The sequence below is a fragment of the Limanda limanda genome, chromosome 17 (assembly GCF_963576545.1).
Source record: "Limanda limanda chromosome 17, fLimLim1.1, whole genome shotgun sequence".
Classification (NCBI taxonomy): Eukaryota; Metazoa; Chordata; class Actinopteri; order Pleuronectiformes; family Pleuronectidae; genus Limanda; species Limanda limanda.
In genome coordinates, this window is record NC_083652.1 from 18,774,885 (window position 1) to 18,782,597 (window position 7,713).

The window sequence follows — 7,713 nt, forward strand, 5'->3', positions numbered from 1 at the left end:
CGATGGGAGCGACACGCTGACAGTTGGTAAACTCCAGATACTAAACTGAGCTGAGCCGTAAAACTGATGTGAAGGCCTCAGTCACATGATAGAGTTTAGCTGCAGTTCTTTGGAGGGTATTGATTAAAATGGCCACATGAATGATTGCATCAGTCAGATTATTGATGGGCACGTGGAGAAAGAGTGTATAATTAAACAGTCCCCCGTGTGTGCTCAGGTCACCCTGATGGCTATCAGCAACAAACAGGAGACAGACCGAGAGGAGGAGGACACTGAGATCAATGGAAGAGTCAGATTTCAAAATCATATCATGTGATATGATTTCCTACAGAGTAAAGGGCCATGCTGAAATTTTTTTGGGTGTGTTAATGCATCACAAATTGTAGGAACTGGGATGTTAACCCAGAAAAACCTGTAACAGCCTCATTAAATGTGACCAATTCCTCTTCATACAAGCTAATTCTCCATCATGTTTTCATGTCACACATACGTCCAAATCCTTCTCCCTCTGGGCCCATACGTGGTGACCTCTTCCATCATCCGCAGCGGAGAATGACTTTGATTCCTATTTCAGCGCCTCGTCTCATCCATCTCTCGCCGCTCTCCATTGTCTGAGGCTGAATTTAAATGACAGTGATACATACGGCACATTACAAAGACAAAAGGTCGACAAGGCCCCGTTTTCGCTCGCATAAAAACCGTGACAATAACCTACGCCGTGGCTCAACCCTCATCGGGCCGCGTGGAAAATTCACGGGAGCTGTGGATTTATCAGCGCCGCCTCGGTCTCTCTCTCTACGGCAGCGTCCGGAGACTTAGCCGGCTGAGGTGTGCGCGAGGATCCCATTAAAATGCACTACAGAAAATGAGATTTGGGGAGAGCCCTGTGAAAAACCATGCGTGTAATCATCTCTCTTCCCCTCTCAGTTTATCTGCAGAGGATTTGGGGGAGGCTTTGGTCCCCCACCCTCCCTGCCCCTCAATCTCCCCCGTACCACACATTAATATTCATAGAGAAGATTTTCTCCTTGCTGTCTGTTGCTGCCTGTGGCCCACAGACTTGGCTTATTAGGAATCTTAAATTTGGCTACCAGACTATCTGTTGGGAAAGGCTATTGTGATTTTCCCAGACTGCACAGCCTGCACAGATAGATTATAAGAAGGTGATACTTGGCACATATCCTTGTTATGTGTACACCAGACTAGAGTTGTTGTTGCGGCTCTTTTTGTTTCTCTAGTTTCTTTTAAAATCAGTAAAAGATCCACTGCTGCAGTGTGAGTTCACACACTCACTGATGGAGCTTGTGTGTTTTGGTCGCAGCCGCTGTGGTGAGAGATAGAGAGAGTCAGAGCAGAGCAGGACGCTCCACTTTGTGTTTCCTGCTCTGGGTCATAATGAACCTGAGAGAAAGAAACAGAGAGAGACAGAGCGACATAGGGAGAGAGAGAGAGAGACAGAGAGACAGAGACAGAGAAACAGAGGGGGAGAGAGAGCGAGAGACAGAGGGAAAGAGAGACAGAGAGAGAGAGAGAGAGACAGAGGGACAGAGGGAGAGAGACAGAGAAACAGAGAAACAGAGGGAGAGAGAGAGACAGAGACAGAGGGAAAGAGAGACAGAGAGAGGGACAGGGACTGGGACTGGGACAGGGACCGGGACAGAGAGAGAGAGAGAGCGAGAGAGAGAGAGAGAGAAACACACACAGGGACAGAGGGAGAGAGAGAGAGACACAGAGAGAGACACAGAGAGAAACAGACACAGAGAGAGAGAGAAAAAGAGAGGGAGATGCTAAGGGGTGTGTGTGAGTGTGTGTGTGTGTGTGCGTGTGTGTGCGTGTGTGTGTGTATGTGTGAGAGTGACTCACGCCTCATGAACAGCCTCAGTAATTACATGTTCAAAGTCATTAAGTGCACCTCCGACAACAATCTCCACAATGACAACACATTACAGCATTTCCTCTCAGGGTCACGTCAGTCTTTGCTTTTTTGTTTGTTTGCTTTTGAAACAAGTTGTTTCCCTTGAGTTGTAACTTATTTCAAAATGTCTTCTTCTTCTGCACTTTCCCTCATATTCCTCTTCCCATTTCCTTGTCTCTCTCTCTCTCTCTCTCTCTCTCGCTCTGAGGATCAGGTGTGGCAGCATGCCAGATGTTGGCCTACATACAGTATGCAAAAACTTACAGCTGTTTCTCTCTCACACACACACACACACACACACACAAACACACAAACAATAAACTCAGTGGCCACTTCAATGGGTTCATATAGTACGAGTTCTACAAAGCTCGTACGACTTTGTCAGAAAAGTGTAATTTTAATTATGTGTTTATTACTGAGGTCAGAGTTAAACGTGCTGTTGTATTGGACTTTAATTCTCAGAGGTCTTTCTAAAATGTTTATACATAATGTACACACACACACACTCACACACACACATATATGCACATCATCACAATGATCTCAGAAATAACATCCCTGAGACAGTGACAAATAAATTAATATTATATGCATCTTAAGTCTAAAGCAGCCAAATGACTATAAGTACAAACCAGGAGATTTTTGTCATCATAAAGTTCAAAATGTACAATTACTATAAATCACATGAAAGGCTTTAAAAGGAGAGTTCTTATTTGAGAGAAGAAGTAGACAGGAAATATGGAGAGAGAGCAAATGCAGCACAGCCACACGACCACAAACCACAAGGACAGAACACATGAATGTTTCTCAGCACGCTAATGTCAGACGTTGTTGTTTTGTATCTTTAACTGCATTAAAACTAATAATCATTGCTTCTGCCGACAAAAGCTGCTCGATGCAACAGAGGCGGCTGCAAAGCTCGACCCAGGTCGAACACGCACAGATTTACGTAAGCGGCCAAAGCTTCTGCAAACATTTGCCTGCGCCCTGTGTGACCCTCTTGTCCAGAATATACTCAAGTGAGAGAAGTGAGAGTAGTGAGTCTCTCTCTCTCTCTCTCTCTCTCTCTCTCTCTCTCTCTCTCTCTCTCTCTCTCTCTCTCTCTCTCTCTCTCTCTCTCTCTCTCTCTCCCTCTCTCTCTCTCCCTCTCCACTCTTCGTCTTTCACATGTAAATGAGTCTTTAATCTCCGCTGCTCTAATAGACAACCATGGCAACGGAGGCAGGCCTAATGAGGCAGAGGCGCAGGTTAAAATCTGCCTGCATGTTACCACCACTCGCACAATCAACAGTTTAAATACACACACTTACTCTTACAAGCGCGCACACACACACACACACACACACACACACTCACATTCACACATGCACGCACACACTTGTGCATGCATGAAAACATCGCACACATGCAAACCACTCATAGGTTTCATAACCTGTTACTTAGATGAATAAGAACCATTGTTGCTCCTGGCGTTAGCATATTAAAGAAAGAGCAGAGAGTCGATAATGAACTGAGAAATAAATAACAATGCAGACAAATTGCAGTTCAAATTTAAAGCAACAGCCGTCATGAGCTATTTTTGTTTAATCACTTGTCTGAATAATGAGACAACCCGTTCAAATGAAGCGTGAAATGAATCATAGACTGATGAGAAATCCGTGCAATCTGCTCCAGTTTAAGAAACAAGGCATGAAATGTGTGAAAGAAAAGAAAATCACGGGAGGAAGTCGTCTTGAAATCGACAATGAAAGACATTACTGATCACAAACACACACAAACACACACACACACACACAGTCACCCTAGTCCGCTGAAAACGTGTTGAAATGACACACGCACACACACACACACACGCACACACTGATAAAGCTTTGAATACAATGTTAAAGGCACTCAAGTAGAGCTCATTTCCATGTGAGTGGTACTGATGCTCCAGCACTCTGTTGACTGTAATTTACAGCCATATTAAATCCATTAGACCAACATGTGTTTTCAGAATAGTTCTGCCCACAGACAAGCTATTCAGCGTGCTGCAGTCCCCAGACCTCAAACACACACACATGCTTTACATAGGCAGCAAATAAAGAAGATCATGGGGGGATGTGTGGCTGCGTGGACGTGTGTGTGTGTGTGTGTGTGTTGCATGCGAGCTACAACATGACAGGAAGAGCATCACAATTGTTTCATGAGAAGATCTTTGTTTGGCCCTCTAATCTTCCAAAGCCGATTTTACTGGTTGCAATGAATTTAGCTCCAGCAAAAGACCTGGTTGTCACTTTGTCTGCCTGTCACAGACACACACCCGCACACACACACACACACACACACACACACACACACACACACACACACACACACACACACACACACACACACACACACACACACACACACACACACACACACACACACACACACACACACACACACACACACACACACACACACACTCACCATCTAAGAAATGAAAGATTTTCGTTAGAGGGACTTTCCTTTGGTCCCTATGAGGAGAACAAGTCTTGTGACGGACCACACACTTTAAGAACATTGAGGAGACAACGTATGAGACACAGTCTGCAACAAGAGGAAACCAATCGTTGGCCATGACCGATGCACTGCTGACATGCTGAGGATGTGTGTGAACACAAATGTGGTCACGGCTTTTCACCCCCAAACACTGTGTTAGTTCAGAAATTCCCCCTCCCACAAAGAGTCAGTTTACATTGTATCACTTTACCAAGACATATCAAGACCTGTGCCTAGAAATCTCAAAAATATGATGCAGTTTAAATCAAATAGCACAGACGAGACTAAATGATATATCAATATGAGCTTTGGGATCAGCGACATGAAAACAAAACAATATGGAAAAGCATTTATGTTTTGACCTTAAAAAAAATATTTTCTTAATCTAAGTTCTATATATATTTGACTATATTTGTGTTATCTTATAAATGTTCGTTATTTCTAACAAATTATTTGGGTCCGTCGTAGGTATATGCATTGACATTTTCAACCTCTTCACTCTTCAAACTGGTAATGGGCTCCAATTCTAGTAAATGTATGAGTATGTCTGTAAAATTGTATCTATTCTCTCTTATGCGACATCACTTCAAGTTTATCCTTCTAGGTGCAGTAGCAAATATAAGTATTATTTTTTGAAAATCTAGTTTTAACAAATCATTTTGCTACACATTGTTTGATTGCTATCTAAAACCTGCAAGTTTCTCTTTAATCTGTAAAATATGAAGCCTCAAATTACAATTGTTTGTCAAGGTTTGATGACATCTTACGAACCATTGTCAATTAAAACAATTAATTATATATCATATGAAATTAGAATTGTTTTTACTCGGATCCAAGAAGCCATATCGGTCTAGTAAGAATCAGATGAGCTTCTGTGTAAATTGTGGAACGTGTTAATAAAATATTCTCTCAGCTTTCGCTCTTAAAATCTCTTGATTGTTGCACTGCAGCAAACACCGTGTGGAATGTTTGACTGGATCTACTTGTGCAGGTACCACTGTGCAAATCCAGTACAACCTGTCAGGAGCGGGTGAGAGCTCCTCTCACAAACCCTTTCTCGTCTTTCAGCCACACAGGGAGCAGATGTTGACACACTTCTTCGACACCTTTCATTGTAATTATTCTGTGTACGGCGACAGTGCCGTCACCTCACACAGGGTCTGTCGCTACACCAGCCTAATTAGCAATTAACAGTCTTATAGTCATGAAAACATTGTCTATTGGGATTCACTGGGGATTTGGGCTGTAAATATGAAAAGAACATTTTAACAAAAGAGAAGAATTCTTGTGTTTTTCCATAATGGATTTAAAATGAAACAGGTAATGATTTCCAGGTAGATAAAAGAGCTACAGTGTATTTTATGACTGGGACATGAATGTGTTGTTTTGTCTTGAGAGGCGAAGGCAGCTGAAAGACGGACCACACTCAATCTCTCTGTCTTTGGTGCAATGTTATTTTTGCCCTGAGGCCCAGCACAATTAACACCCACTGCCAACTGGTAGATTGTGTGTGTGTGTGTGTTTGTGTGTGTGTGTGTTTGTGTGTGTGTGTGTGTGTGTGTGTGTGTGTGTGTGTGTGTGTGTGTGTGTGTGTGTGTGTGCATGGGAGCGCACATGCATTAACATGTCTGCTCCAGATACATAAAAGGCTTTGATTTGTTCGTTCATTCACGCAAAAATTACTGTTTCTATGACAAAATGTGTGTTTTGCCATAATTATGAATCCACAACATCCGCAGATGCATCATGGGGGAAACTACTGTTTGAAAGATTTAGATTCTCATAATTGCCGTCCCCTAATTAATTGCTCTTCAGAAGTTAATTTGTCAGAAGATGTAAATGTAAAATACACAGACAGGGAAAGTGTGTTTAGTTTGGCTCACAAAGAGACACACACACACACACACACACACACACACACAAACACACACACACACTCTGCTTGCCATACAGCGTCTGCTGTAAAACACAAATAACCCCAGATTGATCACTCAGAGGCAAATCAATGGCGTTTAGACATTTTGGAATGTATCAATAAATCAGTTCAACCCCCTGCAACAAGAAACAATAAACCTTTCTTCAGCAGCAATAAAAGAGGAAAGCCTGTTCGATTAATTTATTGCCTCCCCCTGTGTGTGTGTGTGTGTGTGTGTGTGTGTGCTTATGTGTGTGTGTGTGTGCTTGTGTGTTTGAAATATGAGTGGATAATCACAGGCCATGGAATTCTTCCGGCAGGTTGGAATGCAGTGTGTGGAGGAATGCGGAACCAGGAAAGTCAAAACAGTGTTCAGTAATGGAATAAGGGGGGGGGGGAGAAATGACGGAGGAGTCGAGGAGGGTCCCGGACTCAATATCAGGAGCGAGGGAGAGGAAAAAAGGAGTGGCCAAGACGTGGAGGAGGACAGGCAGGAATGAGGCGGGAGGTTTATCACACTGGAATGAAAATATTCCCAACCTTTCAGAGGCATCCAAATCTGTCAAAGCAACGGGAGAAGTGTGAATCCAGATCTGAGGCGTCGCTTGCATTTCGAGCCAAAAAAAAAAGAAAGAAAGAATATCAACCCTGCCTTGTGTGAACATGCTTTTCAGGAACTAAATATATGCATAAGCACTGTGTTTAGGTGTTCTGCTTATTATGAGCCTCCCAAAATCCCACCATAAAGGGGGTTTACCACAATAATCAGCATTATTCTCCACCTTCTCTCTGCCTCAAACCCCATCCATGTCAGAGCCGCCCATGTCCCGTCCCCATCGCTCTAAATCTGTGAAAATAAGGGAATGCTCCCATTTCGATGCACGACCCAAAAGGAAAAGATGCATGAAAAGATGCGTGAGCCCCGACAACACAATACAATTCAGAGGTGTGAAAATATCCCCTCCTTAATCCAGAAATCAGTGCTGTGGAAAGAGGGATTTGGGGCTGTCACCGCTAAGCTCCTTGTCCCTGGTGTATTATTGGAGCTGTGGCATGGAGGAGAAACACTGGGAGGATGATGATGCCGCTGCTCACCGCATGTAAACAGGTTTGGGAAATAAGCATCTTGTCACAACTGAATTTCCAGGAGCAAACGTGGGAAGAATGATGGCATCGACGGCCGCGGGTTCTTATCTCTGAGCTGCATCTGCGTATGAGTGCTGAGCTGCAATCCTCAGAAGAACATACAGTGTACGCCGGTGTCTGGTGCAGGGAAAAAAGCAGGAGAGGATGTCTGCAGAATGCAAATGAGCGTAAAATTATTTATTAGCAGTTCCACACATTCTTATTGTCTTTA